Below are 12315 nucleotides of genomic sequence, written 5' to 3' on the forward strand. Positions count from 1 at the left end.
ACATTGCATAACTCCAGGGTCCCCCATTCGTACTATATGCCATGGAGTTGTGCTCTTCTCATTTTCATAAAATACAGTGGGAATAGCGCCCCCTAGTGTTGTGGAACTCAGAGGCTCCTGTGAAAGCCGTTAGTGCATGGTCTCTGTTACTGTTTCTTTCTGCAGAGGAGAGAAGCCAGAAATGGAAAGAGAGAAAGGAACCATTGGGTTCCATTTTGTCCTCCCGCAAGAACAGCTCCTAACTTTCTCTTCCACTCCATGTGGACTTTTTCAATATGGAGAAATACTTATGACCTGTCCAGATCTGCATAGGTGAGGGAGGCGGAGTATGGGAGGCTAGCCTGGCTGCATTCTGAGGTGATCTCTCATTTCCACCTCTTGCTCCTACCTTAGATTGCTAAATCAGGCATTTCTCTGCTCATCTGAGCGGCAGGGCTGCATTGGAGATGAGCCCCAGTAGCCAAACGGACACCAAAGTATCCTCTTGGGAATCAAAGAGAGGCTTTCTCACCTTCAGAGAGACGTGTTTAGGCCAGAAAACCTGGTTTCTCTCATGGAGGTTTGGACTCCTCGTAGAATTAGCTGATTATTTGAAAAGATTGTTACCTAAGGAAATGTGACGACTAACTTGAAGCCCAAATCCATTGTGTTTAAATCTCTAGTTACAAAAAGAGGCCATAGGGCAAAAAGCTTGGGTGGCGGGTCAGAAGAATCAGCCTTCTTGGAATTTACTTTCCTCATCTGTACAATGGTGACTGGATGAGATTATGCTTTGAGTTGTGAAATGTGTTGAGAGTAACTTGAAATAAATAATAGTCAAAGTGTAGAAGTTGGTGACTTTTAATTTTACCTTAAAATGAAGTTAGAACAATTTTGCATTCGTGTACTCTTGATTTTGCTTTCTTAAATAGTGGAGGCATCATAATGAATTACGGCCAATGTCCTGGGAATGGAACTCTGTCAGCCATGACAGTATCATTTGCTGAGAAGGTGGCAGTGAGAACATAGTTGATAACTGCTAAACCAGAAGACCTCTAGGGCATCTTCCATCGGTGTGTGACATCAGTGTGACCATCATACGTTGGTTCGTAGACACACCTGTAAATTAGGTAACTCCCTTTTGGGTATTTCCCTGCTCTTTGCTTTTTTGGCCTTTCACTTGCCCTTCGCACATCCCTCTATGCCATCCCTTCTGTCTCTACCCTCAGCCTACACTGGCCTTTGCCTCTTTCTTTCCTCAAAATGAAATTGGCCAATTGCCTGTGGTATATTCCAGGCCAGTTTTGTGAGCCGTCGTTCCTGTAACCCTGATAGTGCTCAAGATTCTTTTGGATAGTCCTTGCCCGGGCGTTTGAAATGTAATAGTTCAGAATTTATTTTATTGTATCAGACTCTTAATTTGTATATGACAGTTGTGATTCTGGGATTTTATTGCTCAGGACTAAGCTAAAGTAGGAATATGCATTTTTAAAAAAAGATTTTATTTATTTATTTGGCAGAGAGAGAGACAGCCAGCGAGAGAGGGAACACAAGCAGGGGGAGTGGGAGAGGAAGAAGCAGGCTCCCAGTGGAGGAGCCTGATATGGGGCTCGATCCCAGAACGCCGGGATCACGCCCTGAGCCGAAGGCAGACGCTTAACCGCTGTGCCACCCAGGCACCCCGGAATATGCATTTTCTAAAAACAAGTCTCTTTAAATAAAATATTGAGTATGTCATAGTGTAATGATACCACACGATGTGGAAGATATCGTGAAGGTGGTACATCAAGGACTGAAGTTGGGAAACATGTGGATAGATTAATTTTTGTTAAAGAAATAGAAAATTATTTAGTAAGCTTTATTCCCACCCCCAAGTAACAGCAAAGCACAAAGTAACAGTGGCCTTGAGTGGCAGAAATGGAAACTATTTGCTGTGGAAACTCCAATCATATTATGGATATTCTGTTTAACTTTGTGTGGTAATTCCAGTGTTGCTGTCTGTTGTGTCTGCTAGCTCTTGCTCATGGTGTCTCGAACTTGTGTGTTCTGTGATTGATTTTCTTTTTCTTTCTTTCTTTCCCTTTCCTTTCCTTTTCTTTTTTCCTTCCTTTTCTACTGTGACCTCTTATTCCTTTGGTAATTTCTTGGAAATTTCTTTCTTTCTTTCTTTTTGTTTTAAGATTTTATGTTTTTGACAGAGAGAGAGAGACAGCCGGCGAGAGAGGGAACACAGGTGGGGAGAGTGGGAGAGGAAGAAGCAGGCTCCCAGTGGAGGAGTCTGATGCGGGGCTCGATCCCAGAATGCCGGGATCACGCCCTGAGCTGAAGGCAGACGCTTAACGACTGAGCCACCCAGGCACCCCTGGAAATTTCTTTGAGGTCTGGTTTGAAGGACAATTTTTCCTTTTTCCCTCCTTAGTTTCCTTGGGTGAGCTGCTCATTCAGAACTACTTTAAACTAAATTCTGGGCTTGAGGTTTGTCAGACCTCTAAGGTAATACGAATTTGAGCTACAAATCAGTATGAGGGCCAGCTTTTGGTTATGAATGATCAGTGGGAATTTCTCCCTGACCTCCTCCACTCAGTGCCAAGGTTCACGAAAGGCACTTTTCTCACTCTTCTCTTCGAGAATAAGTTTATTTCTAGTTCCCTCTCACTTGGGCACTCTATCTCTCATCCTCCATGTCTCATAAGGCCATGAATTTCCAAGCCCCAGATCATGTGGGCTCAGCAAATGCTTCCTGGGGAAGTTCACTTCAGGACCCTAAATATTTTTCTGGATTCTTGCTTTATTAGTTAATTTTGGCCTCTGAATACTCCTTACTTATTTTACTTATTCATATCTTTAAAATCTTAAAAAACTATAAAAGACTGCTCACAGGTGGTTGGGGGGACGTAACTTGGTGTAACCACCTTGAAAGACCCTTTAGCAGTGTGTACTAAGGCGAAACCTATGTGCATCTTATGACCCAACAGCTGCAGTTTTAGAGATACACCCTCTAGAAATACAGATGCAAATCTTCCAACAAACACTTGTAAGAATGCTCGTTGCAGTCTTATTCGTAATAGCCTTAAACCTAGGAAGTATACAAACCCTCATCAGTGGGAGAATGGCCAGTTAATGGGCATATTTATCCTTTGTTTAGTATTGACACCACTCTCCAGAGCTTGGGGATGAACAAACAGGCAATAAGGTGAACGTATCTCACAAGCATAACTAAACAATCTAGACGCAACAGAGAACAGACAGTGTGATTTCACGTATACGAAAGTTCAAAATCAGCAAATTGGTCTATGCTGTTGGAGGTCACGGTGGTGGGTACTCCTGGAGGATTAGGAACTGGAAGGAGCGCAAGAGAAGTGCCTTCGAGGCTGACAGCTTAGTTCTTATCCTGGCTGCCGGTTACACAGATCTGTTCAGTTTGTGAAAATTCATTATCTGTACACCTGAGATATCTGCGTTTTTCTAAATACATATTATACTTTTCTAAACAGGATAAATACTTTACAGGTCATTTTGAATTCTTTCTAGTGGAGGAGTGGTCAGACACTTGGCCATCCTGCAGGGAATGAGACGCGGTCTGTTTGGCTGGCCGTTACATGTCCAGCATCTGGCACAACCCTACACCCATAGGAAGTGCTCAATATATATTTACAGAAGTCACGCAATTGGAGCTTATTTTAAATAATTAATTAATTAATTATTTTTCAAGAGTTATTTAGTTATTTTAGAGAGAGTGGGGAGGAGCAGAGGGAGAGGTAGAGAGAGGGAGAGAAGCAGATTCCCTGTTGAGCGGGGGACCTGACGGGAGGCTCCATCTCACCACCCCAAGGTCATGACCTGAGTCGAAATCAAGAGAGGGCCACTCCACAGACTGCGCCACCCAGGTGCCCCTGGAGTTTAGTTTTTTCAAACACAAAATTACCACTTGACCAGATTTCTTTATCTAAAAAAAAAAAAAAGAAGAAGAAGAAGAACAAGAAATGACTGATATATGCCTTTAGAAATACAATGGCTTATTGGAAAAAATGTGGGCCGAACAGATTATACTACTTTATTCATTCTCAGAAAGTCATGGGATAAGCGAGGAAGGCTCAAATCAGTTCTGTTTAAAAGAGAACAGAACCCTCCTCCGATTGGGTATGGATGGAAGGAATTCTTCAGTAAGTTCTTTTTATTGTGCATGTTTTGCCCTTTGAGATGTCAGTTCCTTGAACAAAGAGTAAAAGTAATTTCCCTAATGGGAAGAAACGGAAAAAAGAGTCTTCAGAAAAGTTCAAATTATATTTAGACATGAAGGACATTTACTTGAGGAAGTTAAAGCTTGTAACAGAAAATGGTACAGCTCTGCAGAGAAACCTTAGGAAGTAGCTGTGTGACCTTGACCAGCCTCCCATCCTCTCTGTTTCCAGTTTTCTCGTTCGTAAAACAAGCAACAAGCACTAGGTTTCTTTCAAAACTAACCTTCTGTAATTGTGCAATTTCATCTTATTATAGGAAACATTGGCTCAAATTGCTTCAAAAATATGAATTTTGAATCATTGAAAAGGAAAGGTGGTTTGTTAACTGTAAAGTAAAAAAAATACAATATGATTTACAGTAAATTTTATGTTGCTTAGAAGCCTTTTAAAGGGTTTTGATTAAAGATTAAAGAGGATTTGTAACTAGAATATTAATTTTTTAAAGGATTTTACTTATTTATTTGAGAGAGAGTGTGTGCATGCAGGAGCACACAGGGGTGGGGGAGGGCAGAGGGAGAAGCAGGCTCCCCGCTGAGCAGGGAGGCTGCTGGGGGTGGCGCCCCCTGAGGAAAATTTAAACAATTAATATTCTAGGGGCGCCTGGGTGGCTCAGTCGGTTAAGCATCTGTCTTCAGCTCAGGTCATGATCCCAGGGTCCTGGGATTGAGCCCCATGTTGGGCTCCCTGCTCAGGGGGGAGTCTGCTTCTCCCTCTCTCTGCCCCTCTCCTCCTCGTGCTCTCTCTCTCAAATAAATAAATAAAATCTTTAAAAAAAATAAACTTTCCTCAGCATTTTGGTGAGTGCCATCGTGGCAGAGACCGGCTAGCCGTCCACGGAGCCCGTTTCCTCTTCCTGGGCACATAGCTAGGCTCTGCCTCCAGCCTCCTTTACGGTCAGGCAGGGTCGTATGTGTTCTGGCTGACGGAGCATTAGCAGAAGTGATATGTACCACTTTTAGGCCTGGCCCGTGAACGCCTCATACCCAGGATTCTCTAGGCTCTTCCCCTTCATCTGAAGCATCATGACCTTAGAATTCACACGTTGACCATAACAGGGCCACAAGGGGAAGGGATTCTGGCCCTGAATTGTCACTTGGAGGAGAGCTGCTGAAACACCTGTTGTGTTCTTTCCACGAGCAGGAAATAATTATCTGTCGTGTCTGATTGATTATATAGTTTGAGCTTGCAACTATTAATGTATATTGGCTAAACAAACTCTCATAAAATGTGTCTTAAAAAGAGAAACTCCAGATTGATGAGAATACTAATTCTCCGTTTATAAAAACTCCTTGAGCTGTACACTCACAGTATCTGACTTTTTTCTGAATAAACACACTTTTCTAAAAGGGAAAAAAAACTTTAAGTTAAATTTCTGACGTTCGCAAGCAAAACAATAAGAAAATGGCTGAGCTGACATTTATATTTCTATAAAGAACAAGATATCTCTAACAAGATAAAGTATTGCCCTCCCCACATTCTCCAGGAACTGGCCCAGTGGTTATAATATTGGCATTAGGAAGACAGCAGAGTCTGGTGGAAAGGCCAGGGACTTTGAATTCAATTAGGTTGAGTTCAAGTCCTGGTTTTACCACCCAGTGCCCCAATTTTCTCATCTCTAAAATGGAGCTAATAATATGTACCTTGTTAGGCTGTTAGTGGTAAAACATACGGCTTAAAATGTGAAGTTGAGTTTGGGACGCTTAAGAGTTGAATCCTAGCTCTGCCATGGACTGCTGGCTTGGGTGAGATATTTAAATTCTCTGGGCTTCAGTTTCTTCAGCTGGAAGATGGGGACAACGGGGACATACCTTGGAGAGTGTGCGAACAAAATGAGTTAATACATGCAAAGTGTTTATAGCAGGGCCTGCCACAAAAGATGTATGTAAATGTTATTTTATTGTTAGTGTTGCAAGGATTAGCTAGAATACGGACAAAAATTTCCCCTCGTTGTAGACCTTCATTAAATGCAACAATGCATTGTTCAAAGATGTTTGGTAATACTTGTTTGTACATAAAAATGATACTAGTTTAGTTTGACACTTTCCACATGCACAATATCCTATCATCCAGAAATTTCATTTTAACCCATTTCAGTTTATCCAATATGTGCTGGTCCAATGTGAAATAATTTGATTCCATTATTTAACGGGTTATTGCATTGAGAAAAAATAAAGCATATAGAAACAAATCTGTCTTCTCCATGACCAAGAGTTGAGGGCTTATGTGTCATATTTCCCTCCTCATATTTAGTGATACACCAAGCCATATGCACTGTTCTTACGGTTAAGGTCAGAGATGCTCGCCCGTGCAGCTGGGAATGATTTGATAGAATCATCCTTCTGATAGGCCAGACTGTCCTTTTTTTTTTTTTTTTAAAGATTTTATTTATTTATTCAACAGAGATAGAGACAGCCAGGGAGAGAGGGAACACAAGCAGGGGGAGTGGGAGAGGAAGAAGCAGGCTCATAGCGGAGGAGCCTGATGTGGGGCTCGATCCCATAACGCCGGGATCACGCCCTGAGCTGAAGGCAGACGCTTAACCGTTGTGCCACCCAGGCGCCCCCAGACTGTCCTTTTTGATTGTGTCCTTTATCAGCAAAACTTTTCTAAGCATGCACTCTTAAAATCATGTATAAATGGTATACACTTAGTATTCATATGGAAATATATGTACTTACATACTATACGCTACTATTCTTATATAGTATTAAATTACAATACATACACAAAAGTAAAAATTTTAGCATGATGAAATAAAGGAGATTACCTGTAGTATGAGATACATGTGATGGCTTCGTAGTATCAGTATTCATAGTATCTCAAGTCTCAATGTACACTTAGGATGAGGGTCAGTGTTAATGAGAGTATATGTTAATCCATATTTAAAATAGGATAGTTCTTGGGGCTCCTGGGCGGCACAGTTGGTTAAGCGTCTGCCTTTGGCTCAGGTCATTATCTTGGGGGTCCTGGGATCAAGCCCTATGTTGGGCTCTGTGCTCAGGAGGGAGTCTGCTTGAGATTCTCGCTCCCTCTCTCTTTGGCCCGCCCCCAACCATGTGCATGCGCATTCTTTCTCTTTCAAGTAAATAAATCTTTTTAAAAAATAGGATAATTTTTGTTAATTTTAAAATTGTTTCACTGACTGATGTCAAGCCTGAGTAGAGGGAGACCCTGAGATCAAGACCTGAGCCAAGATCAAGAATCAGGTGCTTAACTGACCAAGTCACCCAGGTGCCCCTGAGTGGATCATCTTAAAAAAAAAACAACACAACACCTCATGTTGTAGTTGGAAAGCCTTTCGAGGAGTAGAAGTAGAGTGAATGCTGCCATTTTCAAGTTGCTGGTGCTGGATTCATTAGTGTGCTCTTCAGTTCGTGATTTCACCCTTTAAGGTGCATTTCCACCTTAGTTAAAACTAGTTAAAACTAGAATATATTATTCATAGTCCATTAAACTGGGCGTACTGGAAATTGCAATATGCTTCAATATGCCAGCAAACAATCACGGGAGAAACCCTGTGAATGCTCCTGCCCTTTCCCTGGGAGAGACCTATTAAACATAAGACTCCCTGACAGGGGGACCGCATAAACGCAGCAATGCCAATCCATATGTTACATGTTACTTACATTACATTGCTGGCTTTTAAAGCTAAAAATGTAAGGACAGGCAGAAGTTGTCATATTTTCTTCTTGCATATCCAACGGGCCACGTGGGGTCCTCACCTCAGATTGGTCTGCACGTGGCGTAGACTGCCCTCATTCATTCTCTGGCAACATCCTGGCTAGGGAAGTAGTTGAATAGTTTTCTTCCATGCCAGAGAATATTATCCTTCCGTCTTGTCTTTGGCAGATCTGAAGAAGGTTTCCTTCCTAATGGGTGAATGAACTTTACCTTCTGTAGTAAAGTACTTGTCGCTGACACCTTAGCAGTGGAGCAGGAGAAAACCCAGCCCTAGGTTTCCAAACGGACCGGGGAGGCTGGGGAGCACAGTGACCGAGAGCCTGGCCTTGGGCATGCGTCCACCCTTGATCCAAGTCCTGTCTCTACTGCTTATAATTGTGTGACTCGAGGTAAGTGAATCCGTCTTAACCTCAGTTTCCCCATCTGAAAAAAGTGGTACTACCTACTGCATATGACAGGCTGCTCTGTGTGTGTGTGTGTGTGTGTGTGTGAGAGAGAGAGAGAGAGAGAGAGAGAGAGCTCAAACGACAGTTGGCTTAAAAAGCATAATTTTATTCCTTTTTCATGTTAAATTTCATGTACGCTGGGTTCAGAAGTCATGATCAAAGTTTCCGTTGTTGCTCTTATGTCTGATTCTAACCAGAAGAAGGAGGAACAGAAAAAGGGAAGGCACACTGCTTTTCTTTCAAGGGCATGAGTCGGAAGTTGTTTAAATCTCCTTGGCCAAACCTTAGCCTCATGGCCACATCGAACTGCAAAGCAGAGTGCAAAATGTAGTATTTGCTGGTAGCCATGTGCCGAGCTCCAGGTTTCTAATTACTAAAGGAAGTCAGGAAAAATGGTGATTGGGGCACAGGGAGCTGTCTCTGAACTACCCGCTTCTCAGGATAGTTGTAGGGATTAAATAACATCATGTGGCACAGACATGGTATCGTGGCTAAGCAACAAACCCAGAGATCACTATTATTATCAATCTCTCAGTCTTTCGTTTTCTCTTAAGCAAAATGAATATTGATTGATTGTTCCATTCTGTAAACAGCACTGAGTACTGAGCTTGTGTCAACAGTGTCCTGCCTATCTCAGGAGCAGTAAGTGTGGAAACAATAGTGACATAATGGGATGGGCTTTAAAAAGTATGTATGTATATATGTGTGTGTGTTTATATGTTTATATTTATATATACATTTATTATTGTTACTCATTTGCAAGGAATCATTCATCTTTCATGTTGGGATTTTCTTTCTTTTATTTTTTTAAAGATTTATTTATTTCAGAGCGAGAGAGAGAGAGAGAGAGAGCACATGAGCAGGGGTGGGGACAGAGGGGGAGGCAGAGGAGACAAGCAGACTCGGGCCGAGTGGGGAGTCAGATGCGGGGCTTGATCCTAGGACCTGGAGATCATGACCCTCATGAGCCGAAATCCCAGAGTCGGACGCTTAACCACCCAGGTGCCCCTTGTGTTGGAATTTTCTGGGGGCTTTGTATCACAACTAGGAAAAAGACAAAAAGAAAGGTTTTACTATTTTTACCAAGGATATGGAAAATAAATACCAGGAAATATGCTGATGATGGCGGGAGCTTGAGGGACTGGGGATGACAAGCATTAAGGCCAAAGGGAGAAGCCCTGGATTGTGGATCCGAGCAGACCTCCTGCATTAGTCAGCTTGTGCTGTAATAACTCCCATGTCTGTGTTTCACAACCATATTTCTTACTCCCATATCTACGGGGTGACAACAGCTCTGCTTGGTTCTGCCAGGCTCTTCTCAGTTTTGCTCATGTCTTTTTTTTTTTTTTTAAGATTTTATTTATTTATTTGCCAGAGAGAGAGAGCACAAGTGGGGGAGCAGCAGGCAGAGGGAAAAGCAGGCTCCCTGCTGAGCAAGGAGCCCTAGGCAGAACTCGATCCCAGGACCCTGGGATCATGAGCCAAGCTGAAGGCAGATGCCTAACCGACTGAGCCACCCAGGTGCCCCTCATGTCTTTTCATTCTAATACGTCAGTATAGGGCATGCTATTGGGGCAGATGGCAGGAGCTTAAGAGGTCAAGCTGTATCATGCGATTGCATTGGAGCTTCTATTTGTTTTCTCCCAGCTTCGTTGTGATATAATTAACACATAACATTAAATAAGTTTAAGGTATACACCATGTTGATTTGACACATGTATGTATTGCAAAATGATGATCGCCATAGCACAGTAGCATTAGTTAACACTTTCATCCCATCCCATTGTTACCATCTCTTTTTTGTGGTGAGAGCATTTAAGATCTACTCTCTTAGCAGCATTCCAGTATGTGATACAGTATTGTTAACCGTACTCACCTGCTGTATATTAGATCCCCAAATTTGTTAATCTTATTAACTGGAAGTTAGTCTTTTTAAGATTCCATATATAAGTCCTATTATACAGTATCTGTCTTTCTCTGTCTGACTTACCTCCCTTAGCACAGTGCCCTCAGATTGCATCCAAGTTGTTGCAAATGGCAGGATTTCCATCTTTCTCGTGACTGAACACTATTCCATAGTGTGTGTGTATATACGTATATATCTCCATTCACCCACTGATGGACACTTACATCGTTTCCCTCTCTGGGCTGTTGTGAATGATGCTGCAGCGAACACAGGAGTGCAGACCTCTCTATGAGACTGGAGCCCGTGTTTGGATATAGCATATCCACTCACATTTTATTGACTAAAGCAAGTCATATGTCCAAGGCCAATGCTAACAGCCTAGAGAGGTATTTTCCATCTTATGAGACAGCATTCCGAAGGTAGGAAAGGAATAAAGAACTGTGCCCAAATAATATGGTCTACAACACCTGAGTGTGGATTCTGAACTGGCTGATGTGACCAAGGGGGAAGGCACTTAGTCTTCCAGAGCCTCCTCTATGAATAGGGAGAATACTCATAGCCCCCACGACTGTATTTGTCCCATGAGATAACCCCTATAAGGCAGAGTTTCCCAAGGGTATGCCACAAATGGATTGTAAGAGTGGCGTGACAGTGTATTTTTCAGACCTCAGAGCAGCTGGGTGAGGCCTCGAGCTTCCAGAGCTTCCAGGCCAGGGACTTCCTGCCACAAGCAGCTAGCCTGTGTGCTGGCTGCACAGAGAGTATTTTCTGCGTGTCATGATATGAAAAATGTGAGGAAGCACTGGAAAGAAAAGCACCAAAATGGTGCCTGGCTCTTGGTGGAGTTCTAAACCAGAGGCAATCATCAGTACTGTGAGATGGAGAGTAGACTGGTGGAAATGAAGGCATCAGTAGGAGTCACTGACAGAAGAGAATTTCCCCCCTCACAGCAGCTTCAAAAAACTCTACTTGAAGCTTTGCTGGTTTCCTCTCTGTGACCCTACAGGGGTCATCACCCCTCCTCCCCCGCTGCAGCAATTTGAGAAATCCTGGGAAAGAGGATGCGAAGACAATGTCCAGAGCCCATGCTCTGTGTGACCAGAGTTGAAAGTTGAATCTAAAAATACGTCTTGCTATAGAACATGAATCGTGGCTGTTTCTATAGCCATTCCGCAGCTTATTACAAATCTACCCTAAAAGAAATTCCTGGAATTGTGTTCGTCTGTGAGTTGCTGGGAAGACACAGCGCCCTTCTGGGTCTGGCATGTGGTCAAGGCGGCCTTGCAGTGGTTTGAAGTGGGAGCTCCCCCTGCCTCTCCGCAGCCTGAGAGCATGAAGCCAACGCTCTGGGTCTCTCTCAGTCGAACTCTACCCTGGCTGCCGAGATTCGTTTTTTCTTATGGCCGCAGACATGAGTTTCTCAGTGTAGATAAAAAATCCAGGGCAACAGCCTGAGTCATTTGCAGATGTTGCTATCTGCCCCCCTCACCCCTGCCAGCCCCCCAAAATGTCTCTGATCCTTAGGTTACTAGAGAAAGCATGTCTCCGTCGCTCACAGCAATATTTTTCTATTGTTTTACTCTCATGCTTCTCTGCTACCCGGCATTGGTACGGTCAGGGCCCAGTGTCCTAAAACAAATGTAATAGTTGAGATTAACATGGAGAACAGAAGTTTTTGAACTAGGAAAGTTGCATCCAATTTTTGTGTAATTTTGAAAACACGCTTTAACACATAAAGTGATTTCCGTAGCATGACCAACCATGGGTTTGCTTGACCTGGATTTACCCTTCTTTTATTCTTGACTTTAACAGACATTTATTCAAAGCCTTTTACATGTGAGATGTTGGAGACACAATAATACGTAAGGCCTAGTCTCTGGCCCCAAGGAGCTTACATAGTGGGAGGAGCCCGGTACCTCAAGTCAACATGATTCTGGATTTCCCAGTGTCAGCAACTACTCTAGTATCTTGTACTGGATAGAAGAAAACCCCACAAGAATTCTCTGGTCATTAAACAGGACTTTAGATACACATTTTAGAAGTGTTGGCTCATGACTTATAA

This window comes from Ursus maritimus, unplaced genomic scaffold (genome assembly GCF_017311325.1).
Source record: "Ursus maritimus isolate PB19 unplaced genomic scaffold, ASM1731132v1 scaffold_8, whole genome shotgun sequence".
NCBI classification, from domain to species: Eukaryota; Metazoa; Chordata; class Mammalia; order Carnivora; family Ursidae; genus Ursus; species Ursus maritimus.